The sequence below is a fragment of the Prionailurus viverrinus genome, chromosome D2, assembly GCF_022837055.1.
Source record: "Prionailurus viverrinus isolate Anna chromosome D2, UM_Priviv_1.0, whole genome shotgun sequence".
Classification (NCBI taxonomy): domain Eukaryota; kingdom Metazoa; phylum Chordata; class Mammalia; order Carnivora; family Felidae; genus Prionailurus; species Prionailurus viverrinus.
The window spans coordinates 49,617,132-49,644,733 of NC_062571.1; the positions used below are offsets into that span (position 1 = coordinate 49,617,132).

A 27,602-nucleotide genomic window follows, 5' to 3' on the forward strand; every position below is an offset into this window, starting at 1 on the left:
TTGGAGACCTCCACCCTTCAGGATTTTCCCAAAGCAGTCCTGGTCCTTCACACCCCAGGCTCCTGACACTCGGCTAAGACTCTAACAACCTGCTATTACCATCTCATTCTTCAAAATACCTAGAGTGGGACTTAGGTTTTGGACTAAACCCCAAACCTACACGTTCCCGTTATTTCCATAATCCATAGGCAAAGGGTTTCCTAAATAATAACTGGAGGCGATGTGTGGAATTCGACAATCTGAGCATTCAGTCTGGGTGTGTTTGAAATATATCTTGTCTTCTTATTTTAGAACATGTATTTTATATAAATCATAGAGGGACTGGCTCCACTATGTTAAAGAAAATAATACCAACAGTTTTATTTGATGTCTCACCCACAGCATAGACTTCTTTAACTCGCCCAATTCATCTTACCTGCACAGCCTGGGTATGAATTTCATTACACCACATGGAATGCTCTGTCCAGAGTAGGAGGCGTCAGCGTGATGAGCTTCCTCCCCCGACAGAACAGCAAGGAAAGACCGCATCTGAACACCACCTTCCCGCAGACCAGACTTACTGTACTTAAGTAGACCCAGGTTGTTTCATGGCCTATGGGCCAAGAAATATAAAAAGGCCTGCCAGGTAGATAAATCCTAAAATCCATTAGGCTTTCATCATATGGACAGAAAGATGAGGGAGAAGGTACTTTCCCCTGAAAAAAATAGGGTCTAAATATTCTATTTTGTGTTATGTTAGGAGATAAAGCATTTCTCCTCCAGAGAAACTTCTGGAGTGTTCACGTAACTGGGGTGAACATGTAACTCTGCTTCCTACCTCTCTGCCTTAGAAAACCATTTCAGCCACGAAACCTACTCTAGTTCTGGGAACAGCTGGAACGGGCTGTCTTCACGGGCTTCCTTCTCTAGACCAAGTCAGTAAGAGCTTTGCAGCCCTGGGGCTGGGGACGTGCCCCCTTCGCCGCCCACTCAGAGCCTCCTGGATGTGTACAGCTGCATCCTTCCTGCACTGGGATCCACATTTCCTCTTCCTTCCTTCCCTCCTCCCTCCCTTCTTCCTTCACTTTCCTCCTCCCCTCTCACTCTCCCTCCTTGCCTCACTCCTTCCTTCAGTCATTTGTGAGCATCTTCTATGTGTGTGTTGCTGTAATTAGGTGCTGGGGATTCTGTTGGTCCTGATCCAGAAAACCCCTTCAGGAAACAGACTCTGTGGGAGAAGACGGTCAAGGGATCAGTGACTACAGGGCAGTATGTTGTGGCAGAAGTAAGGACAGGGCACCTTGGGAGCACGTTGGAGGGGCAGTCAGCTCATCTAAGGCAGTGCTCTCCGATAGCAATGTGTAGGAGCCACAGATCTTGAATTTTCTTCTTTTTAAAAGTTTGAAAACATTAAATTAATTCAACAGTATATTTTATTGAACTGAATGGATCCGACTAGTGTTATTTCAATAAGGAAATGATATAAAAATTATGCTAAATCTTCCATGTAGTTTACACTTACAGCTTAGAAATTCTGTTCTTAGTCACCCTGACCAGATTTGAAGTGCTGAGAAGCCACGAGGGTCTGGGGACATGGGGAGATGCTCCATGGATGAGTTGAGCTAAAGGTTGAGCAGAGGGGTTAGACAGGAGGAGGGAGCAGGAAGGACATTCTAGGGAAAAGGACAGGCAGCTTAGCAGGTTCAGAGGCACTAGCAGCATGGTACAGGGAAAGAGGGCTATTCTCTGCCCTTTGCATTGTCTCCAAAGGCATCTTCCAGAAAGAAAGTCACAGAATAAAATTGTCATACTGACATTCAACGACCTCGACAACCTGGGCCATTCTTCGTCACAAACCCTAGATCATACGCACAAACGCCTTCATATCATCCCCCAAACTGACCCCTTCCCCACCTCCAGCCACCTGAAATGTGGGCTCTCCTCTGAATGGCTCACCCTCCACCCCCTCCAGCCTAGGAAGCACCAGCCCAGGCCAGAATGAGAGCACAGCGGATGTTCACCATCACTGTTACCCATGCCATGCAGGAAAGGGAGCAGTGGCATTTCGTGTGACCCCCAAAGCACAGCTGAGGCCAACTAGAGCTAATATAAGATCAATCCACAGAAGCCTGCTCCAAGGCGGTGCTTTGGCCACGGAATGTGCGTGGGATCTCGGAGAGATGCAAATTCTCAGTGTGTCCAGGGTAGGCCCAAAGCTCTGCATTTCTAGCAGTGGCCTATGGACTCTGCTTTGAGTTGTGTTGTTCAAGTCCTCCAGAAACGTCTCAAATGTGAGTGAGTTCTCTGGCATGGGAGGTATTCGAGCACAGACTGGGTGGCCATGGGGGTGCATTAAGAGGAAACTCATGCTCTGAGATTCAGAAATCCATGACTCTTTGGGGGTTGAATTCAGGCCTTCAGGATAGCATGGGGGAGGTGGGAGTCTCTCTTCCTCTGCCCAGAGAGCACACAGCGGGAAACCTGTGGCTAAGAATGGCTGGGGAGACTGCTCTACCTCCACAGTCAGCCCTGCCTTCTCCGAGGGCTGTAGGACACTCTACATGAACGACCTCATGGATATCTGCATCCTTTTCTTTGTGACTTTCTTGGCACACCTGTACTGGCCATGAAAATGCTCATTCAGATCCTAACCCAAGGGAATCCAGAGGGCTGAGGGCCCCAGGTGCTGGCTCAGTAGCCCAGGCTACACACTGCCAGACTACAACCCCTGACCCACACCCCCATGAGGTGGGCAGCAAGGAGACCGAGACCAAGAAGCCTGGGATTCCTCTGAGCCGGGCCCCAGGAGTCCTGGGTGGGGCTCCTACCCCACCTCTTCCTCCTTCCCTCCAGTCTGATTTGCTGTGGCTCCCTCTGTTCCTTCCTACCCTCATTTCCCCTAATTCAGCCCACATTCACCCCATCTCTGGCTCCTCTCAGAGGGCACTGACTGACCCAATGTTCTTAACCAGTTCCTTTTGGGGCACAGGGAGAAGCAAGGACACGCCAACTGATCCTTGGTCACGTTTGCCGCAAACATTTTCCTTGGTTTCTCACTTACTTTTATTTTTGTTTGTGGGACATTTTGTTGTTGTTTCTTCAGAGGTTTTTGATTTTGACAAAATTCAAACCAATCCCCCCAGGATATCTCCCCAAGGCCACCAAAACCTCAACTTCCTTCTGCTCCATTGTGCAGGGCCCCATGTTTGTCCCTAAGCTGACTACCAGTACTTAGCCCACTGTGGGGTCAGCTTATGAGGAAGGTCGTCCAGCTTTCTGGAAGGCGGTTTTGCAATGCCCTCACTTTCCTTGAGCATCCTGGAGCCTCCCTCCCTCCCAAGTGGCTTATAGGACATCTTTCCAAACAATCGCCATGCTCTTCCCGGGGGGGGGGGGGGGGGGGGGGGGGGGGAGGTTCTAGTGAATTAATTTTCTCCAAAACACTTACAATTACAAAGCCCACATTCATCCTGGAATCTGATAAATATTCATCTCTCTTCCTCTAAATTGTTTTCATTGTTTTACTGCTACCTTTGACTCTTCCTGCCATGTGGAATGTCTTTTGGGGGAAGGGGGATACCTTTGAAGTACCATCTCAGATGATTCTTTAATGATTTCTAATTTCATATATCTATTAGTATTTGTGATGTCATCATGCTATGTCTCCAGCAGAGAACTGCAAACACCCGGTTTGGTTTTTGTTCCTAAGCTGTGAGTGCTCAGAGTCATGAAGATGTGCTAGGTCCGGAGGGGCTGGAACCTGGACCGGGCGCCCATTAGGCAGACCCAGGAAGCTGGGCTACCTCAGCCAGCTGAGACTTAGCGTGCTGCTGGGTGTCGGTCAGCAGCCTCGACGAGACCGCCCTCAGAGAGACCAGCCCCTCTCGAAGGATCAAAGTCTTGGCAGGGTCCAAGAGCATAGCTCATGGGGCCAAGGAGCAGCCAGTAGACAGTGATTCTGGCAGGCCGGTGGGGATGCCAAAGAGCCCCACTGTTAAGGAGGAGCCAAGACAGGGAAGGGTCAGGGCAGACCGTGTCCCCAACAGACCTGGAAGTCCCCTCCTCTGAAAGCGAAGGAACCATTGCAAAACCTGGCCGTGTGGGACGAACATCAAGGTTGACCAACAGCAAGGCTGACAAGATGCTGAACCATTGATAACAGGCAGTGCCCCCAACCAAGTGCCCCGTCTGTGGAAAGAAGCATCAAAGGACAGAGAGAAGCACCATGGAACCTGGAACTGGGTCTTCCTACCACCTGAAGGCATCACTCATGGTCCCAAGAGGCCAATATCACCAACAGAAATGGGTCCAGGCTTGCGATCACGACCCAGCATCCTCAGCCCCCTGTAGAGGAGGTTCATGAGAGAAAGCTGATGTCAGGTACGTCAGAAAAGCAGCCCAGCAACCACCCGTGAAAATTCCATGGCAGCAGGTGGAATAATGGCCCCCGAGGACATCCACATCCGAGTCCCACACCTTGAACCTGTTTCCTTACTTGGCACACAGGACTCTGCAGCTGTGGTTGAAGGTAGGGCTTTGAGGTAGGGAGATTATCTGGAACTCTATAGGAGGGCACAAAATATAATCCCAGGGACCCCTGTAAGTGAAAGAGGGAGGCAGGATGGTAAGTCAGAGAGGAATTCTACGACCCTGCACCACTGGCCTTGAAGATGGAGGAAGGAGCCACTCAGCAAGAAATGTGGGCTACCTCTGGAAGCTGGAAAAGGCAAGGAAACAGATTCTTCCCCCCAGAGTTGCCCAAAGGAAGCAGTCCTACCCATACCCGATGCTAGCACAGTGAGACCCGTGTGGACCTCTGACCTCCCAAATGGAGGATAATAAATCTGAGTTGTTTGAAGCCACTAAGTGTACGGTGATTTGTCACAGCAGCATGGGAAACTAACACGCACAGTTAGATGTGGCTGTGAAGAGGAAAATATTACCAAACTGCCCAGATGCTGGTTCCTTTAAAATCCTGCCCAATGAAATTACCCACCTGAATGGAGCACAGTGAATCCCGATTGCATCTTTCTGAAAATAAAATAAAAGATTATGGGAAAGGCAGACTGTGATCCCAGATAACGCATGTGTATTGCAGCTCAGATCACGTGAACCAGTATCTGCATTTCCATCGCTGCTCCCGGTGGTGCATTCCAAACGTGGAAAAGGGGAGGAGAAAATCCTCTTTACCTCCTTGCATGGAATATTTAATGTTGGAAATTCAACGGTAGGCCACAAATAAGGATTCTGCGAGCTTTGGGAAAAGGACAGTCTGATTGTCCATTAAAGAAAAAAAAAAAAAAAAGTAAAACATACCCCAAAGAATAGAAAGCATTTCAGAAAATGCTTTATAAGTAGTAATTAAGCATAGCTGAATTGCGTGCTTTAATCAGAACGATTCCCAGAAGTGAAAACATTTTTTAATTGACATTTCTGCTTTATCAGCCTCTTGCTGGGTTGTAAATTCTTTTAGGGAAGGTAGAAAGGGTGCAGCTGTAGCTGGAAGCATTTTATCCATTGGCCCCCAGACCAATAATTTCTACATTTATTTGGACTACATGGTTTTCCACCCATTGAAACCTAATCAAATTCTGTGGTTTATCTCTGTAATAGTTAGACTTTTATATGAGGCTACACCAAGAAAACTGAGATCCTTAAAGGATGGAAAAATACAGTATGAGGCAAATGTGTACTTTAAGTTCATTAAACCTTGGTCAGGCAGAACTCTGAACAGCCTTTGGTGCTTATCTGAGATAACTGTAGGATAGAAGACTGAGTTGCAGTAGTAACCAACCCCATCCAGCAGGCTTGGAGCCCAGCCCTCGGTATGAATCATTTCTACTTAGCTGTGTGGCCTTGGGAAAGTGACTTGGCCTTTCTGGTCTTCAGTTTCCTCTTTTACAATAAAATACATATTTGATGGTTCACTAGTTTATCACGCTTTGCTTCTGTAACCTGGAAGGGACACAGACAGGCACTCAATCTGTTCTCTTATCAATAAGCATGGGTTCAACCAGCACCTGGCACCTGGGAGAAAGCCGATAAATGATCTGAAATGGGGGCGCCTGAGTGGCTCAGTCGGTTAAGCGTCTGACTCTTGGTTTCAGCTCAGGTCATGGTCTCGCAGTTCGTGGGCTCAAGCCCCGCACTGTGGTCTGCGTTGACAGTGGGGAGCCTGTTTGGGATTCTCTTTCTCCCCCTCTCTCTGTCTCTGTCTCTTCCTCTCTCTCTGCCTCTCCCCTGCTCGTGTTCTTTCTGTCAAAATAAACAAATAAGCTTAAAAACAAAAAAAGATCTGAAATGTGTGGCAGGCATCATTTGCTCAGAAGTCTGCACCAAGCTCGGTGGATAGCTGTTGCCAGAATGACTAGGGCTGTAGGGTCAACAACGGCTTTATTTATATCTGATGCTCCCACGGAGGCAGTTGGAATGGCTGGGGACTTGGCAGGCCTCACTCTCCAGCAAGGTACTCAGGTCTCCAGACCAGTTGCTTCCAAGAGGGCTAAAGGAGACGTGCCAGGCTTCTCCAGGCCTCGCTGGAAACGGGCAGTTCCGTTTAGGCCAACTCTGCCACGTTGTCGTAAAGAAGAAAGGAAACATACTCCAGGCCTCGATGAGAGGACAGCAAGCGTGTGCAGGGAGACAGGCCTGGATGGCCGTCACCTGCACATACTACCCACCCCATAGGTGATCCCCAGTTCTGCTCTTCCTACATGATTTACAGGAAAAACCTCACATGTCCCAAAGCAGGGAATGAGGCTCCGGGGTTTGTTACTGTATTCGTTTCTTATTGCTGCTATGACAAATTAGCACAGATTTAGTGACAACACAAATTGATCATCTTATCGTTCTGGAGGTCTCAAGTCTGAAATCAGTTTTACTAGACCAAAATCAAGGTGTTGGCGGGGCCTGCTTCCTTCTGGAGCTTCGAGGGGAGAGTCCATTTCCTTGCCTTTTCCAGCTGTTCGAGGCTTGGCGCATAGCAACCCCACCCGTCCATGTTCACAGCCAGCACGGGCCAGACCAGTCCTTCTCCCATGGCATCACTCTGATACTGACTCTTCTCCCTCCTCCTTCCACTTTTAAGGACTCTTGAGATTATTTCAGACCCATCCAGATAATACAGAATACTCTCCCCATCTCAAGGCCAACCCCGCTAGCTGCCGTAATTTCATATGCTGCCTTAATTCCCCCTTGCAATGTAAAATAAGATATTGACAGTTTCCAAGGACTAAGACATGGACGCGTTTGGGGGCCATTATTCAGCCTACCAGAGTTATCATTTCTGGTGCTTTCTTTAAAGTTTTTTAATCACTTTGGATATATTTTGTTAAAAAAAAAAAAAGTTTCCTGGGGCGCCTGGGGGGCTCAGTCAGTTGAGCGTCCGACTTCGGCTTCAGGTCATGATCTCATGGTTTGTGAGTTCGAGCCCTGCGTCGGGCTCTGTGCCGATAGCTCAGAGCCTGGAGCCTGCTTCGGATTCTGTGTCTCCCTCTCTCGCTGCCCCTCCCCTGCTCACACTCTGTCTTTCTCTCTCTTTCAAAAATAAATAAATATTGAGAAAAATTTTTTTAAAGTTTCCATAAACATGTAGCCTTTCTGATCTGCTAAACTTGTTAAAAATATATAAGAGTCAAAATAGATAGATAGATAAATAAATAAATAAATAAATAAAAGGCCTTGAGTAAGGGTCCCAGGGAATCCTGTCTGCAGAATGTTTATGCAATTTAGTCTGGGGGAGCAGAGTGAGAAAGGGCAAGTGGGACAGTTTGGGGGTGGCGGTAGGGGAGGTAGGTGGAGTTCTCAGAGCCTCATCCTGGGAACAAGCCGGCCCTTCCCACCCAGCGTCTGTGTGTCACTTCCAGGACCAAATCTGGACACCAACACACGAAGGCTGTAATGCTGCCAGCCGACAACCCCGTTCTCAGAGCAAGAGTTTGTCCAGCAGGTGCTTCCGGCAGAACGTGTGATTGAGGTGCTTTAGAGGCTGTCCACGTGACAGATGGAAATGCCAATGGGAAATGTCAAGTTGACAAATGTCGATTCCTTTTGCTTTCCGATTACAAGGAAAACAGAGAGAATCCAAAAACATCAATCAAAACCTGATCATTTGGTGAGTTCATTAAAGATATAACTACGTTACCCTACCGCCTAGAAAAATTAGGGGATAGAAAATCATACAACCAGCTCATGTTGCAGAAAAACCTACTGCATGTGTGGCAGGGGAAACAACGTTAAAAAAAAGTATGTAAATGGCTTTTAGAGAGGGGGAAGGCTGGCCACCAAACACCCTCGCACACCAACCCTGTCATCTTACTTGTCTGCCCAAAGCTGAGACTTGGTGTTCTGCCTTGTCCATTTAGTGTAGTTCATATAACACGGGTGAGACCACTGACATTAGTGTAAAAACTACACATGGAATCAGCTTGGTAACTGGGGCACGTTCCACACCTTGGAACTGGAGCAAGTTCCATAGGAACTTGACTTTTCAGACCAGGGAGGCAAGGAGGCTTCCCAAAAAGAGACTGTCAGACCACTGGACTCCTTCGGCTAGCTGTCAGCAGCATGCTGGGGGTTCACGACATCCTAATCAAACCTTATGTACTCCGTGGCGTGGGGCTCTGAGTCTTCAACTGACCTTCCACTTGGAGAGTTTTATGGGGTCATAAAACTTGCTGAGCAGCCCACCAGACATCCCAGGCCCAGGCAGAGCATACATGTCTGAGACTCAAATGTATCCATCAGCAAACATGTCCAGCGACCTCCTCTGCCAACCTCCTGCCACCTTTGGCTTTGTTAGCCCCAGCCTGGTGTGAGCTGTTCCACCACTAAACCATCTGCACCTACAATCCTCTACTATAGGTGACCCTGAGTTTCTAGTATTCACAAGAAAGGTGCTTCAGTTTGTACTAATGCTAATGTCCTGCTCCAGAGTATACCACTGCAGCCCCTGATGATTAATCAGAAAGAGAAACTCCAGGCCTATGTAACAGAGTCATTATCCCTTCCAGTGCCAAACACAAATGAGATGTTCTCAATCCACCAACATGTTTCTCCGCCCCCCTACCTTTTCCATAGTTCTCAGGCTAGGAAACAAGCTACAGCCCATTAATAGGACATTCTCGATAAGTAAAGATGGGGTTGATGATCTAAAATGCTAAAGTGGTCCTACTATCATTAATTCAATCAAATGACATGGATAGTGCATTAAGCAAGAACAGTGGCTCAAGCATCAGAAGTTTCAGAATTCTCATCCCAAATCTACTTCTCTGAGTCCACTGCCTTGTCTATAAAGTGGAGGTAGATAATCTTGGCTTTGATTGCTTCCTTTGCAGTTACGTTGTCCCCACAACATCAGTGAGATAACAGAAACAAAAGTTTCTTGGAAACCGACATTTTTCATAGCGCTACAACAAACAATCCTAAAATTTGTATGGAACCAAAAAAGACCCCAAATAGCCAAAGCAATCTTGAAAAAGAAAAACAAAGCTGGAGGCATCACAATTCCAGACTTCAGGTTATATTACAAAGTTGTAGTAATCAAAACAGTATGGTACTAGCACAAAAACAGACACATAGATCAATGGAACCAATTAGAAAACGCAGAAATGGATCCATAACTACGTGATCAACTAATCTTCGACAAAGCAGGAAAGAATATCCAACAGAAAAAAAGACAGTCTCTTCAACAAATTATGTTGGGAAAACTGTACAGCAACATGCAGAAGAATGAAACTGGACCACTTTCTTACACCATACACAAAAATAAATTCAAAATGGACCAAAGACCTAAATGTGAGACCTGAAACCATGAAAATCTTAGAAGAGAGCACAGGCAGTAACTTCTTTGACATCAGCCTGAGTAACTTTTTTCTAGCTATGTCTCCTCAAGCAAGGAAACAAAAGCAAAAATAAACTATTGGGACTACATCAAAATAAAAAGCTTCTGCACAGCAAAGAAAACAATCAACAAAACTAAAAGGCAAGCTACAGAACGAGAGAAGATATTCACAAATGACATATCCGATAAAGAGTTATAAAACTCAGCAACCAAAAAAATAATCCAATTAAAAATGGGCAGAAGACATGAACAGCCATTTCTCCAAAGAAGACATACAGATAGTCAACAGACACATGAAAAGATGTTCATCATCACTTACCATCAGGGAAATGCAAATCAAAAATACAGTGAGATACCACCTCACATCTGTTGGAATGACTAAAATCAAAACACAAGAAACAACAGATGTTGGCAAGGATGTGGAGAAAGAGGAATCCTCTCGCAGTGTTGGTGGAAAGGCAAACTGGGACAGCCACTGTGGAAAACAATATGGAGATTTCTCAACAAGTTAATAAAATGACCCTACAATCCAGCAATAATACTGCTGGATATTTATCCAAAGAATACAAAACACTAATTCAAAGAGATATGTGCACCCCTATGTTTATAGCAGCATTATTTACAAAGCCAAATTATGCAAGCAGCCCAAGTGTCCATCAGTTGACAAATGGATAAGGAAGCTGTGGTATATATATATGGTACGTGTGTGTGTGTGTGTGTGTGTGTGTGTGTGTGTGTGATGGAATATTATTAATCCATAAAAAATAATGAAATCTTGCCATTTACAATGACATGGAGGGATCTAGACAGTATAATGCTTAGCAAATAAGTTGGTCAGAGAAAGACAAATACCATATGATTTCACTCATATGTGGAATTCAAGAAACAAAACAAATCAGCAAAGTGTTAAAAAGAGAGACAGAAGTAGAGACAGACCAGTCAAGAAACAGATTCTTAATTATAGAGAACAAACTGATGGTTACAGAGAAGAAGGGGATTAGGGGATGGGTTAAATGGGTGATGGGGATTAAGGAGTGCACTTGAGATGAGCACTGTGTGATGTATGTAATTATCGAATCACCATATTGTACACCTGAAACTAATAAAACACTGTATGTTAAAAAAAAGAAAGAAAGTTTCTTGGAAAATGAAAAGGATTACTATGACCTTTATTTTAATACCTATGTGTTACTTACATGCTAGCAGTTCCAAAAAAAGAAAAAAAATCACACCAGAGAAGTAAGAAAATAATTTGCCTCACTGGACTCACACTCCATGGTTTCCCAGAGGGCCTGGAACCTAATTACTCTTTAGAAAAATTCTCTGAGTGTCAGAAGGAGGTAAGTATTCCAAGGAGATATGCGTTCATGATCTTGACACAAACTTCAAGAGATTCTTGCCAGTTATGCTGTAATGTGGTTTATCTGTTAACTCTAAGAAAAAGATTTTTTAAATTAATTTAGCTTGCCAGTTCCATCCAAGGTGGAGTAGTCTCATTTCCTCCCTAGTCCTCCCTCTTAAAAATAAAAAATGCTGGGCTAAGACAAAAAGTCCAACATAAAAATTAAATATAGAATGACCTATGATCCAGCAACTCCATTTCTTGGCATATACGCAAACGAGTTGAAAGCAAGGTCTTGAACAGATACGTATACACCCATGTTGATGGCAGCATTATTCATAGTAGCCAAAAAGTGGAAGCAATCCACAACAGTCGAGTGGAAAAGCAAAATGTGGTATATACATACAACGGAATATTATTCAGCTTTAAAAAGGAAGGAAATTCTGATACGTACTGAAACATGGCTGAACCTTGAAACATGATGCCAAATGAAATAAGTCAGTCACAGAAGCACAAATATTCCGATTCCATTCATATGAGTTACATACCGTCGTTAACTTCAGAGAGACCAAAAGGAGAACTAGAATGGTGGTTGCCAGGGACATTGTTAAATAAGTGGAGTTTCAGTTTGGGAAGATGAAAAGATCTGGATATGTATGATGGTGTTGGCTGCACATCAGTGTCAATATACTAATGCAACTTCTCAGGGACTTGAGACTTGAGGAACAACCCCGCAGTGAAGTCCCTAGGTTTTCTTTATGATTCCGTGTAATTCGGCCAGTGCACTGGAGAAGCCTGCAACATGGAACTACCAACAGGTGCAGTCAAAAAGCCCCAAGCAAAGCCCGATTCCTATAGCTGTGGGACTGATAAAATGGCAATCTAACAGAACAGAAAGCCTTTCTGACAACAAATTGTTCTACTCTAGTCAATATCAGTGGAAAGCACCCTTAACCCCCCACCCTCACCACAGTGTCAACAGAGTTGACTGGGGAGCTGAACTTCCACTCCAGCTCATCAACAATGAGGCAATGCTAGCAGCTCTCCCTTTCTTACCTCCCCCCCTCCCCATTCTGGTATGAGTAGGGCTGAGTAAGGCGAAACATCTATCCCTACCTGGACTTAAGCACTACACACAACCAGGGTGAGTGCCTTCTAAGAAAAGAAAACAGGGGTACGCGAGTAGCTCAGTCGGTTGAGCGTCCGACTTCGGCTCAGGTCATGATCTTGTGGTTCGTGAGTTTGAGCCCCGCATGGGGCTCTGTGCTGACAGCTCGGAGCCTGGAGCCTGCTTCGGATTCTGTGGTTCCCTCTCTCTCTGCCCCTCCCCTGCTCACACTCTGTCTCTCTCGGTCTCTCAAAATTAATAAATAAAAAAAAAGAAAGAAAACGAAATTGGATCCAAAAATTCTATACATCATACCCAAAATGTCCATGATACAATTAGAACAACTTCATATCCTAACAAGACCAGAACAATCATAGCATGAAAAGGAAAGGAAATTAACAGCTTCTAAGAACATGACTCAAATGTTAGAATTATTCAACAAGGATTTTAAAGCAACAATTATAATCATTCTTCAATGAGCAATTATGAACCATCATGAAAAAAAATGGGGGGAAAAACAGAAAATCTCAGCAAAGAAATACGAGACATAAAAAAGAAAAAAGTCCTTTTTGTATGTCAATAAAAAGGTTTAAAACAAATAAGACATAAATGAAAATTGTAGAGCAGAAAACTACAATAACTGGAATTTTTAAGACTCATGGAAGGGACAGAGGAAAGAAACAGTGAACTGGAAGATATGAAAATATATATCACCCAATCTGCATATTTCTCATCTGAAACCATGGAGGCCAATAAGAAATAACAAAACATTTTCAAGTACTGGATAAAAATATCTGCCTACCCCAAATTCTATCCCAAGTGAAAATATCTTTCAGGAATGAAGAGAAAATAGACATTCTTGGATGAAGGAAACTAAGAGAATTTGTCATCTGCAGACCTGCTCTTACGGAACAGCTTAAAGTCTTCCAACCACAAAGGAAATTATAACAGAAAGAGGCTGGGGACAGAGAATAATAAAATAGGTAAAAATGGGAGTAGACTACCTTTCTCCTCATGATGTTTTGAAATTGCGATTGATTTCAGCAAAAATTATAACATCATTTAATGTGTGTTAAGTTTATGCAGAAGAAACATTAAGAAAATTTGATTTTAAAAATGGGAAGGATAAAGGCACCAAGGGAAAGTAGGGTTTCTACACTTCACTCCGGGACATAATGTTCATACCAGTAGATACTGATAAGATCTTTATACATGTTGTAATGCTAAGAACAAGCACAAAAACAAAACAAAACAAAACGAAATGAAAAACCACACACCATACAAACATATACTCAAAAATACTACAAATAAATTAAATTCTAGTGTTTAAATAACCTCTAGGAATTCAAGAAAAAAGAAATTGATGAACAAGAGAATAAATAGAAACAAATAATAAAATGGCACACTTAAACCTTAACATATCGGTAACTACTTTAAATGTAAGTGGTCTAAGTACACCAATTAAAGGACAGATATTGGCAAAGTGAGTAAGAAAACATAACCTAATTGTGTGCTGTCTATTGAAAACTTAATACATTGTGATATAGGTAGCCGAAATGTTGATAGGAAAAGATGTATCATGCAGGCATACGTTTTTTAGGAAGGAGTGGCTATATTAACACCAGATAAGGAAGACTTCAGAGAGTACAAAATTATCAGGGACAAAGAGGGATATTACATAATGGTAAAAGGGGTCAAGATGTACCAATTTTATTATTTTTTTTTAATGTTCATTTTTGAGAGGGAGAGTGCAAGCAGGAGAGGGGAGGGGGGGGTGGGGGGCAGAGGATCCAAAGAAGATTCCGTGCTAACAGCAGCAAGCCCAATGGGGGGGCTTGAACTCACAAACTGTGAGATCATGACCCGAGCTGAAGGTGGACGCCCAAATGACAGAGCCACCCAGGCACCCCAAGATGTAGCAATTCTAAATGTGTATGCACCTGAAGCAAAAACTCATAAAACTTTAAAGAGACATATATTGGGGTGCCTGGGTGGCTCAGTCAGTCAAGTGTCCAAATCTTGATTTTGGCTCAGGTCACAGTCTCCTGGTTAGTGAGATCAAGTCCCAAGTGTACCTCTGCACTGACAGCACGGAGCCTACTTGGGATTCTCTCTCCCTCTCTCTCTGTCCGTTCCTTGCTTGTGCTCTCTGTCCCTCTCTATATAGCAAAATAAATAAATAAACACTTTTAAAAATTAAAGAGATGGGGCGCCTGGGTGGCTCAGTCAGTTGAGCCTCTCACTTCAGCTCAGGTCATGATCTCATGGTTTGTGAGTTCCAGTCCCGTATTGGGCTCTGTGCTGACAACTCAAAGCCTGGAACCTGCTTCGGATCCTGTGTTTCCCTCTCTCTCTCTGCCCCTCCGCTGCTCATGCTCTGTCTCTCTCTCTTTCAAAAATATAAATAAATAAATAAATAAATAAATAAATAAATAAATAAATAAATAGAAAAAATAAAAAGAAATATACAAAATGTTCCATTATAACCAAGGATTTCAACAATTCATCACTCAACTAGACACACACACACATACAGGCACAAAAATCAGCAAGGATAACAAAGAACTTAAAAACACTGTCAACCCACAGAACCTAACAGACTTCCGTAGAACAAAAGCAGTATAATACACGTTCTTTCAAGATGTGTGGTCTTCAAATAATTTTCTCTGAGTTCATAACTCGTATTTTTATCCTCTCGATGTTTCATATCTGCGTGGCTATGCGAATCTACGTATAGGATAAAATTGTATGGATCCACACACATGCACAGACACACAAAGACGCACACACACACGAATGCATGTAAAAAGTAGTGAAAACTGAATATAGTCAGTAGTCTAGTCTAGTATTATACTGTACTCATTTCCTAACAAAGTACCACAAAGTGAGTGGCTTAGAACAATAGAAATGTATTGTCTCACAGGCTAGAAGTTTAAGATCGAAGCATCAGAAGGGCCATGTTCGCTCTGAAACCTGCAGGGGAGAATCCTTCTTCACCTCTTCTTAGCTTTGCTGGTGGTTGGCTGGCAATCCTTGGCATTCCTTGGCTTGTAGCCGCATAGCTCAAATCTCTGCCTGTCATCATATAAAATTCTCTCTATGTGTCTTTGTCTTCATATGGCCATCAATTTGTAAGGACACTAGTCATACTGGATTAGGAGCCCATCTTACTCTAATATTATTTCATCTTAACTAATGACTCCAGCCAACCATATTTCCAAAGAAGTTCACATTCTAAGGTTCTGGGAAGTTAGGACTCCAACATATATTTTTGGGAGGAGGTGACAGACACAATTCAACCCATAATATGTATCATGTCAATCCTGTATTTAGTATTATACTATAGTTATATAAAATATCACCACTGGGGGAAGCTGGGGGAAGGCACATGGTACTCTGTGTACCATTTTTTTTTTTTTTGCAACTTTATCTGACTCTAGAATTACATCAAAATAAAAAAAAATAATAATTTTGCTTGATAAACAGATCAATTTTCCATCTTCACTAATACATTTTTGGGCTTTACCTTTCCAACTGTATTTGACAAGGAATTAATTTTCTTGTGTATTTTTCCTGTGGTTTACCCTAAGTGCTTGCTGAATATATGGCATATTTTTAAATAGGCTGGTCAGCAGCTTTGGGACTTTGTTGATATTTCTCTCTCATTGCAATCCCTCCTAAGAATTTCTCAAATAAATCACCAAGCCTCCCATGAAATGATGGTGGATAATTTCTCAACCCTGCAGATGGGAGAAGCCACTATAATTCCAAAAAATGTTCACTCCTCTCTAGTCTCAAGTTACTGTGGTCTGGGCTTGAAGAAATAGCAACTTTTTTTTTTTTCTTTACCTTCTTTAGGGAAACCTTGGAAGAGTTCCTGATCTCCAGCGGCTGGGTTTTTTTGTTCCTGTAAGTTCCTGGAAATGACCTGATGGGATCCAGGAGCATAGCTATGTGGAGTGGAGCCCACTGGAGAGTCAGCCATAGGATCTAAGATTTCTCTCTCCTCTTTACCCACTCAGGTGCCTGGAGCCAAGGGGGCTGACCCTGTGGAAGGTGTATATCATGGGCTCAGATTGTGTCTGAAGGATGGGATTCCAGGATGTAAGCCAATCAAGAAGTTAAACTGTGGCAGAGAGAACAATGAAGCTTTAATAGCTGTGCTAAAAACCAACCCATATGCTGGGTGGAGACAGAATAAGGGCACTACACTAGTTTTCTACTGCCATATACCAAATCACCACTAACTTACCTGAAATAACTTGTGTTTATTATCTCACAGTTTCTGTAGGTCAGATGTCTGGGCAGTGTCTCTCACGGGCTGACATCAACATGTTGACTAGGGTGCATTCCCTTCTGGAGCTCAGGATCCACTTCCAAGGTCACGTAATTATTGGCCAAATTCAGTTCTTTGTGACTGTAGGACCCTGGGCCCAGCTTCCTGCCTGCTAGAGATTGTTGACTAGAGATTGCTCTCAGCTCCCGGAGGTTTCTTTCAGCTCCTGCCAGTGGCCTACCCACAAACCCTCTTACTACGTGGAGGTTTACTTCCCTAAGGCCAGCAGTAGGATCTCTCTCAAGTTTGGAATCTGTCTTCAGGCAGAGCCCAGCCCTTTTTAAGGGTTTAGATGATCTCTCTTTTGATTATCAAAGTCAACTGATTAGGAACCTTAATTTCATCTGTAAATTGACTTTTACCTTTGAAACCTGATCAGAGCAGTTAAATCCATCATTTTCAGTATTGCTCAAGAAGAGGAGATTATTTAGGTATATATATTGTGGATGGAAATTTGGGGGGCCTCTTGGAATTCTGCCCCACTACAGACATGGAGCCCCAACTAAACCAGCCCTACAAGAGATCCTAAGGGGGATCCTGTGAGACAAAGTACCAGAGACATCGCTACAAGCATGAAACCTACAGACATCACAATGACTCTAAACCCATATCTTTCTATAATAACACTGAACGTAAATGGACTAAATGCACCAACCAAAAGACATAGGGTATCAGAATGGATAAAAAAAAACAAGACCCATCGATTTGCTGTCTACAAAAGACTCATTTTAGACCTGAGGACACCTTCAGATTGAAAGTGAGGGGATGGACACCTATCTATCATGCTACTGGAAGTCAAAAGAAAGCTGGAGTAGCCATACTTATATCAGAAAAACTGACTTTAAATTAAAGGTTGTAACAAGAGATGAAGAAGGGCATTATATAATAATTATAGGGTCTATCCATCAGGAAGAGCTAACAATTATAAATGTCTATGCGCCGAATACGGGAGCCCCCAAATATATAAAACAATTACTCACAAACATAAGCAACCTTATTGATAAGAATGTGGTAATTGCAAGGGACTTTAATACCTCACTTACAACATTGGATAGATCATCTAGACGCACGGTCAATAAAGAAACAAGGGCCCTGAATGATACATTGGATCAGATGGACTTGACAGATATATTTAGAACTCTGCATCCCAAAGCAACAGAATATACTTTCTTCTCGAGTGCACATGGAACATTCTCCAAGATAGATCACATACTGGGTCACAAAACAGCCCTTCATAAGTATACAAGAATTGAGATCATACCATGCATACTTTCAAACCACAATGCTATGAAGCTTGAAATCAACCACAGGAAAAAGTCTGGAAAACCTCCAAAAGCATGGAAGTTAAGGAACACCCTACTAAAGAATGAATGGGTCAACCAGGCAATTAGAAAAGAAATTAAAAAATATATGGAAGCAAACGAAAATGAAAATACAACAATCCAAATGCTTTGGGATGCAGCGAAGGCAGTCCTGAGAGGAAAATACATTGCAATCCAGGCCTACCTCAAGAAACAAGAAAAATCCCAAATACAAAATCTAACAGCACACGTAAAGGAAATAGAAGCAGAACAGCAAAGACAGCCTAAACCCAGAAGAAGAAGAGAAATAATAAAGATCAGAGCAGAAATAAACAATATAGAATCTAAAAAAAACTGTAGAGCAGATCAATGAAACCAAGAGTTGTTTTTTTGAAAAAATAAACAAAATTGATAAACCTCTAGCCAGGCTTCTCAAAAAGAAAAGGGAGATGAACCAAATAGATAAAATCATGAATGAAAATGGAATTATTACAACCAATCCTTCAGAAATACAGACATGGAGCCCCAGGAAGGGGGCTTGAAATTCCAGGCCCGACACTGATTGGAGTCCAGGCCAGGACAAATGGCAAACTCTCCTGCAGAAGGCAGAAAGGGGAAAGAAGGCAGAGACTAATTCTACATTAAACCAATGCAGAATGGGGCTGAGATAAACTAAAACTCAGATAGATGCTCCACACCACCTCAAGTCCTAAGACGGTGGGTGTCAATGGCCTTCAAGGGCTGTTCAGGAGCCCAGGAGTCCTGGAGCTAGCAGAATATAAGTAGATTCTGAGTCATACTAGAACTCAACACATAATCACCAAACCTTCTTAGAATAGAAGGCCAATGATTTCTCAGTAGTACAAATGGGAGAAGGTACCATGATTCTCCAAAATGATTACTCCTTTCTACTGTCCAAATAGCGTGGCCTGGACTTGGAAAAACAGTGGCATTTTCTGAGCCAGGTTGGGAAAGACAGCTGTTGACATTCTTCACAAGCACAAGTTTCTTGAAGTCTTCAGATGGTAGAGACTGGGGAACTCTTCACAGATTCAGATCCTGGGAACGGGGAAAGCCAGGCAGGGACTGGCTTGACCTCTAGAAAGGGACTCTCTCCATCTCATGGATTTGAGGGAGGCTTCTTCTACATTAGTCCACGTACAGAACAGTGCACTGGGCTGAGTTACCCATGGTCCCTTATGCTAGACCAGCAGCATAGAGATAATGAGGCAACTTCTTAGTGATGTTATGACAGGAGCGCCTGGGTGACTCAGTTGGCTAAGTGTCCAACTCTTGATTTCAGCTAAAGTCACGATCTCACGGTCGTGGGATTGAGCCCCGCATCAGGCTCTGCACTGGGCGTGGGGTCTGCTTAAGGTTCTCTCTTTCACCTTCTCCCTCTGCCCCTCCTTCCCTCAAAAAATATTTAAAAACAAAATGAAATAAATAAGATACTATGACAGAGGCAGGAGATGGCCAAGGGGACATTTGTCCTGAGCTAGGAAGGAGCTAGCACAGCTGCATGAGCGCTGGGAGAATATGGTCTTCCCAGATCTTAAATTCATACTTAGGAGACAGAGACAATAACACAGTGCAGTAAAAAGTGGTCAGGAAACTGGAAACCGCCATACAGTGAAGGTATGACTATTGCTACAATAACCCTTTAACAAATGATCAGTGGCAGTAAATAGAGACGCTTTTGTTTTACCTGCAGACAAACTGTCCCCCTGCATATATGTGACTAAACTAAAAGCAGGCCAACATATGGGGGTTTTTTCTGACAACCCTGGGCCTAAATAGTTAAGGCTGGCCAAGTACAGTTTGCTGTCTCTAGGAATTAAGACAAGTAAGACAAAGGGAGATCCCGCGTCAGTGAAATCCACATTCAAGGCATGGTTGCCCTCAGATCTGTGACCTGGTCCTCTCTGTGCCTGTGCCCTTGGAATTCCTCAGCCAAGGTGGAGGCCAGGAGAGAGGAGGCCGTGGAGGATAAGCCGCAGGAGCAGAATGCAGGGACAGTGAGGGGCAGGAAACAGACCCCACTGGGGCAGGACCAGGTCTCAGGGTCCTGCACCTCTCAATCCCGTCCCTACTCCCCCATGTCCAAATGCCCCCTAAGCCATACCTCCTAAATCAAGGCAGCCAGTGCAGGCCAGGTACCACAGTGGGGCCTCCAAATGTGGCCTACGGGCATGGTTTCCAAATCCTAAAACTGGCAGGCTCAGAACATCGGGAAAAACACAGGAAACTTTAAAAAGGAAGCTAACCACGTGCTTTCAGTGTTGTTCTGCTGAATGAACGTTGACGGAATGGGAACCAAATACATCAAAGTCATGAGTGGGGCCATTAGAGGAAACGGAGGGTAAGTCAGTCACCTCCTGCGATCGTTTGTTAGCGCTGACATAACAAACTACCTCAGACCAGGGGGCTTAAACAACAGAAATTTATTTTCTCACGATTCTGGAGGCTAGATTCTGAGATTAAGGGTTAGCATCTTCTGAGGTTTTCTTTCCCGGGCTCGTAGATGGCCATCTTCTTCCCTTGCCCTCACACGGTCTTTTTTCTGTGTGTATCTGTGTCCTATCTCTTCTTTGTATAAAGATACCTGTCATAGTGGACTAGGGCCCACACTAATGTCCTCATTTTACCTTAAATACCACTCTAGAAACCTTATCTCCAAATACAGACACATTCTGAGGTACTGGGGGATAGGACTAGAGCATGTGCATTTTGTGAGTACACAATTCAGCCCTGGGAGCACCAAATCTGGAAGTACGGCACTAGTAAATGGATCACCCCATACATGCCCACACCCCTTCTCTGACATCCAGTCCCCTTTTGAACATGACAGGAAGCTGCTGGGGGGCAGTGGAATATCTCCAGTCACTGGGAGAGCTAATGTTCCAACGGATCTACAAGCGTAATCATGACAGCATGCACATCAGAGAGCTTTATGGAAAAATAAGAGAGAAATTAACCCAGAGGCCAGTTCGCTAAAACACCCCGTGACATCCCACTGACCTGGTCATTTCTCATGGATGCGACTCTGGTGTGGGAAGGATGAGATAGAGTCGTCCTTTAACCAAGTAAAAATTTCCAACAGAGGACAGATGTGAGAGCTGATTTGGCCTCCCTCCTTCGCTGGACACCCCACAAGTTGCCCTGGTCCCACACAGAGAAACCCGCTGGGGTGGGCAAGACGCTCAGAGAGGGACGCGCGGTGGGTGCACTGAGCCAGTGTGAGGTGACACGGTGCGTGTCAGTAGGGCCCAGAGCATTGTTGGATCCTAATTATTAGGGCCCAGAAATCAAGGCAGCCATCGTGGTCTGTCCTTCAGTTGGAAGAACCTGGGAAGACCAGAGAGACAAAGACACTTGTGCCAAAAGGGAGTAAAGAGGCTACGTCCCTGTCTGGGGCTTCCTGAGAGCCCCCACCCTAACCTTGGAGGTACCCCAGCTCCAGGCCATCTGACCAGGCATCTGAGAACTTACAGCCATCAGAGTGATGCCTATCCCTGACCACCTGCTCTGAGAAGTAGGCTCATGGCAAAGGGAACCCCAGAAAACCTAGCCTTTCCCAGCTGTGGGATGCCAGCCAGGCCTTGTTGGGCTCCGACTCACCCCATCAGGGACCCTGCAGTGGGATATCAGCTTGAAGGTCATGAAGCCCCCAAACTAGCCTGTGTTCTTCGAGAACCTGAACTTGCAAAGAAGATCCCTAATCCCTGGCCCAGATCAAAAGGAAGAAAGGGCAGCCTGCGAGTGCGCCTCGGTCAGGGTCCTGCTGCCGAGTAGAGCCAGCAGGACATCGGTCAGACGTTTACTGCAGAGAGTTGGTCAGACGTGGTCCATGCGGGGTGCCGCTCTCGCATCTGAGGCTGCAGCCGGCAGCATCAGGACAGGCAGATGGGGAGGGATGACAGACATGGAGTGTGGGAAGCAAAGACAACCGGGACCTCCTTGCAACAGTGCCAGACCCGCAAGGGTCAACCGGAGCCATTCAGATGCCTAGGCAGAGAGGCAGGGGCAGGAGATGCCGGAGGATGGGGGGAGTGCAGGCGGCTGCCGCACCCAGACCCGGTGGGCCGGCGCATGGGTGATGACAGCCTGCCCTGGCCTGAAGCAGGCAATCTGCTCCCTCGCGGCAGCCTCCCATGTCTCATGCCAAGTGCACTCCGTGCTCACTTAGAGCAATTCGGAGCAGAGAACTCTGAGGAACAACGTTCCAGCTTCACTAACGTGACACGAGACGAATCCACCCGACAAGAATACATCATCAGTCTAGATAGTGATCATTTCTTCTAGGAGGACAGAGTCCCAGAGCTCTGGGACAGAACTGTAGGGTATTCAAGTGCCCTTTTAAAATGGGATCCAGGGGCGCCTGGGTGGTGCAGTCGGGTAAGCGTCCAACTTCAGCCAGGTCATGATCTCACGGTCCGTGAGTTCGAGCCCCGCGTCGGGCTCTGGGCTGATGGCTCAGAGCCTGGAGCCTGTTTCCAATTCTGTGTCTCCCTCTGTCTCTGCCCCTCCCCCGTTCATGCTCTGTCTCTCTCTGTCCCAAAAATAAATAAACGTTGAAAAAAAAATTTAAAAAAATTAAAAAATAAAAAAATAAATAAAATGGGATCCAGGGCCTTGGTGATATCTGAAGTGAGGTGACCCCCTGAATGTGCGGGCTCAGATGCAGGTGGCCCAGGAGACAGGTCTTAGGGTGAGTTACAGACATCAGCGCAGAACAGGAGCCAGGGGCGGGCAGAAGCAGCTCAGAGAGGCCAGGGATGCAGAGATGAGCCTTCTGCTTCCTCCCGCAGGGCAAATAACCAGACGTAAAAAAATGTTTCACAGGCCGTGCAGTTTCCTACTCCCTTGTGTGAAATTAAAGTCTTCAGACTGGAATCACGGTATCTTTTTTTAAGATCATGTTTCAGATGGTCCATTTTAGGTCTTGAACTCCCCCTGATACCTTACTTTATTTTTCCCCAATTTTTTACTACACTGAGTAAATATTAAAACACAAATGGAGCTCAGATCTCCTTTCATTATTCATCAAGTGTAGCTGCCTTAAAACTTGAAGGGATTATCTTTTGCCTGCAGCCCAAATAAGGTTGACCTCCCTTTCTTTGTCTTCTCTCCCTTTCTACCTCTTTCCTTCCCTCACTCCTTTTTATCAGTCCTTCCTTAATTTTTCATTTTTTTTATGGCTTCATAAACGAAAACCCCCAAAAAATATCTTCCCAGTAAAGGACATGTAACAAAAGTAAAGCAGCAGACACATCGTCATTCAACTATGACAACTATGACAAGAAAAAATGTTTTCTGAGCTTTATGTCCCCCTGCCCAGTGCTGTCCACATACATCCTCTGTTGTACCTGGTGCTCTCAGCAAGGGTTCTAATTTTGTACTTTGCTTTATTCACTGGATAATGTCATAAAGATGTTTTCCGCTCTGCCAAATTGGCTTGCCTGTTATCATTCGCAACAAGCTTGTGGTTCTCAAGGAATGATAGGAACCACTGGTGTTGGGAGTTGTGGAAGAAGGTGCCTTAGCCTGATCATGATCCACAGAGAGCCGTCTTTCTGGTCCTTGTGCACAGTGACGGCCAGGTCCAGGAGAATTCCTTTGCCATTCAGGAACCTACCTCTTAGTGTGCCTGAGGTGAGAGAAAACTTGAGGAATTTTCTCTAAAGGGGTACAGGGCAGGGAAAGTGGTGGCTGATGTGCTCCTGGGTGTTTCCCTAATCACATCTCATCACCCCTACCAGAGGCATGTGACTCCCCTAGGCCCCTCAAACCCTTCCCCAGAACAGCTCATCAGGACCTGCAAGGTGAAAAAGGTTTTTATGTTCCTCATAAGGAAGACCTTGAGAGAGATTCGTGCACAAAGGAAGGAAAGCAAAATGATATTTTATATTGAATTTTGCACATAAAACCCAAAACTATAGTTTTGTAACATGTCCTTTTAAAATGCTAAATTTGGAGCAAAAAGGACAGGTGACATACAGAAATCAAAAAGTAAAATGACAGATACAAATCGAACTATATTGAGCACCTGGGGGGCTGGTCCTAGGGGACAAGATGGAGTTCCTGCAGGTCCTGAAACGCAGGCTGGAGCAACTCAGTGGCCACGGTGGCCTCCGTGGCTATCTATGAGTTTTCTTCAAGGCAAATGATGTGAGTGTTGGTACATTAGTGGTGGAAGACAAATATGGAAACAAATACTATGAGGACAACAAGCAATTTTTTGGTCGTCACTGATGGGTTATATATACAACTGAAATGAATGGCAAGAACACATTTTGGGATATGGATGGAACCATGGTCCCCCCTGAATGGCATCGTTGGCTTCACTCTATGACTGATGATCCTCCAACAACAAAACCACCTACTGCTCGTAAATTCATTTGGACAAACCATAAGTTCAATGTGAGTGGCACTCCAGAACAATATGTACCTTATTCTACCACTAGAAAGAAGATTCAAGAGCGGGTCCCACCTTCAACACCTTACAAGTAAAGACGATGGAAAATAATTTAAACATGTATAATATGGGGCTCTTCATGTAATTGCACTTTTACTGATTAAAATTGTTTAATTAAAAAAAATCCAACTATATCAACAATATTAAATATGAATGGCTTAAACAATCCAATCAAAATGCAGAGAATATCAGATTGGATAAAAATAAAACAGTTATATGCTGTATATCAGAGATATACTTTAGATTCAAAGATATGAATGGGCTGAAAGTAAAAGGGTAGAAAATATATACCATGCGAACAACAACCATAAGAAAGCTGGAGTGACTATATTGATATCAGACAAAATAGACTTTAAGACACAAAATGTTACTTTAAAAAAAAGAGGGACATATTATAATTAGTAGGAGATTAATCTATTAGGAAGACATACTAATTATCAACATGTGTTCACCTAACAACAGAGCCCCAAATTGCATGGAGTAAAGCTCATAGAAGTGGAGGGAGATATAGACAATTCAAACATAATAATTGGACTTGGTTATATCCCACTTTCAATATGGATAGAATGACTAGGCAGAAAGAAGATCAACAAGGGAACAGAGAACTTGAATAACACTATGAAATGCAAAACTTTCATGAGTAAAAGGAACTTCTTAGTGCTTAAGAGAAGAAAAGTACATTTCTAAGGGTGGCATGGAGGAAGGTGGAGGGGGGGGTGCTAGATGGGGGTTGGGAGACCTAACCTTGAGTCCTGTCAGGACAAACTAGATGGCTTAAAGCCATTTACTGGAAGCCTCTGAGCCTTAGCTTCCTCACACATTAAATGAGGGGAGAATGCACCATTCACAGAGCTTTGTGGGGATTTCTAAGACAAAAACCATTAAGGAAATTACTTCCTAGGCTGCAGAGTGCTCTCGAAATGCAAAATAAGCTGATCCTGGGCCTGTCTACCCTAGGAGTCATTCCAAACCTTTTCCCCTCTCTGTTTTATGGAGATGGAGCTTCAGAGCAGGTAGGTGTTGACCATTCTAGGCTGTGTTGCCTGGACTTTCGTTCTAGCTGATTTGTGGCAGGATTTGCCCACAGAGAGATCATGGTAGAGAGAGTACAAGAAAGGGAGAAGCCAGGGTATTTCCCCATCACCACTTTGCCCACCCCTAGGCGGTGTCTCCGGCAATCTTCCCTAGGTCTCCAGCTCCTTCCAGGCAAGTCAAGCTACCAGTTTCCCTATGACCATTGAGCTTGGACCCCAGTAGCAACAACTGCCCCCTTGGTTCCTCTAACCCAGGGGATTTATCGATCCCTTCAATGTTTCTGTGCTCTGCCTTGCAGCCGCCTTATCACCTGGGTAACCAGATCCCTCTGTTTATAAATATATAGAGTGGCCTCTCTTCCCCTGGTTGATCCTTGGAGGATTAATACGATTTTTACTTAAAGTAAATTTTGTATCTAATCTACATAGCACTCCTACAAAACTGAGGCAGCTCACACAGCATAATGCAGTGCTAGGAAGCTGGGGGGGGGGGGGTATAATGGGAAGCCCATGTGCTTTACCATCCCCCGCTGCTAAGTCAAATCCTACCAGGGCACCAGCCGGCCAGCCCCCTCCCTCCAATCTCCTGCAACAATTTACAACAAAACCAAAGCAAAATGCAGACATGTGGGGGGGCTTTTGTCTGGGATTTTTGGGGGCATTCTTGGATTCTGAATATGCTATACCACATGTTAGCAAGGACTGAGTTTCCCTGAGCAGCTGTTTGGATGCTCCTCAGCCCCCCAGATGAACAAGGTGCCTACATCGGTTTTAATTACATGGCTGCACGCTTTCTCTTTACATACCAAGTGACCTCCAGGCACAGAGCCATGGGGACAAGTCATAGGGCACTGAATGTGTCCAATGTGACTAATGACTTGGGACACTTGAGAACATTTCTGTACTGTTTACATTAAAAGAACATGTATTTTATTTCATAACATAGAAGTGACATTTGACATGTTGAGTCGATGCAAGTCACGAGTGCAGTCCCTGAATTATAGCAGACAAGTAATTAGTCCCTAGAGGCCTATTGCTCCAACAATTTTCATTTATCTTCTTTCAGATGACAATGTGGGGTTTTCTTTCTTTAAATCTTAGTACCCACAAATAGCCCCACCCCCACTGCATCCTTTCCCACACGCACGCCCAACACTTGTCCACCTCCAGACTCAGTGAGACCACGCAACAATAACCCACCTCACCACAGGGCTTCAGGTCTGATGGCCCTGCTGCCCCTGAAATCCTCACAGGGTCAATTTTTCCTGAAATGGCAACTTGATGCTATTTATTGATAATGCCGACTCCATTTCACGTTCTGTCTTCCAGTAGTGTTGTCACTGATCATCCAAATACTTCAACTTCTGTACAGAAGAGAATGACATTTTCCCCAGACCAGACTGCAGTGCAGAGAGACCAGTCTCAGAACCACAAGTACAGCAGTACAGCTTTCCTATTCATGTAAAAAGGAAGCCAACTTTTCCTGGATCTGGTTGTAAAAGCTCAAGGCACCACCGATGGGGACAGGGAGGTACCTTGGTGATTCAAAGAACAGGGGCCACTCTCGTTTCCAATCTAAACAACGAGTTCTACTTTGTTAATGGACTTAGGTTTAAATTACTGATAAATATGACAGAAACATTAAAAGCCCAAGAATGTGATTGTCTTTTTAAGTCTTAGAGACATTAAAATGGAATAAGGTAAACATTTGCAAATTTTTTAAGATTTGCGTTTGCATTTATTGAGGAGGGCAAATATGGTCATTGACTTTGATTTTTCCATGCAATAAATTTACCAATTCAAACAAATTGAAGGCAAGGACATTTTAAATCAACTTAATTCTGCATTCAAGAGTATTTTAAGCATTTTAAGTATTTCCAAGTTCACACTGTAACTCAAACCAGGTTGGCAAAATGTTTCCTTTGTTAGAACAAAGAGGTCTTTAGTGGTGATTTGTGGATAGCTCTGGAGTTCTGTGCAGAAAGGAGTTGCTCACATTCTGAGCTGGTTTCTGACAGACAGAAACAGGGAGAGCTTAACACTGGAGCTGACATTTTCACAGGAGCAACAAGAAGGTCATCCCCAAAAAGGAGGGTGACATTCAAACAAACATGGAAGCAGAAAGGTGGATGGATTCAGAGGATGGGATTTCTGACTTGGTGAGCATACAGAGGGAAAGTGGA

At 44.2% G+C, this 27,602-nt stretch overlaps 1 pseudogene; it reads left to right on the forward strand.

Annotated features, from left to right (window-relative positions):
- The first annotated feature begins 23,976 nt into the window (after positions 1-23,976).
- On the forward strand, positions 23,977-24,500 carry LOC125148108 (NADH dehydrogenase [ubiquinone] 1 alpha subcomplex subunit 12-like; annotated as a pseudogene).
- Positions 24,501-27,602: the final 3,102 nt, after the last annotated feature.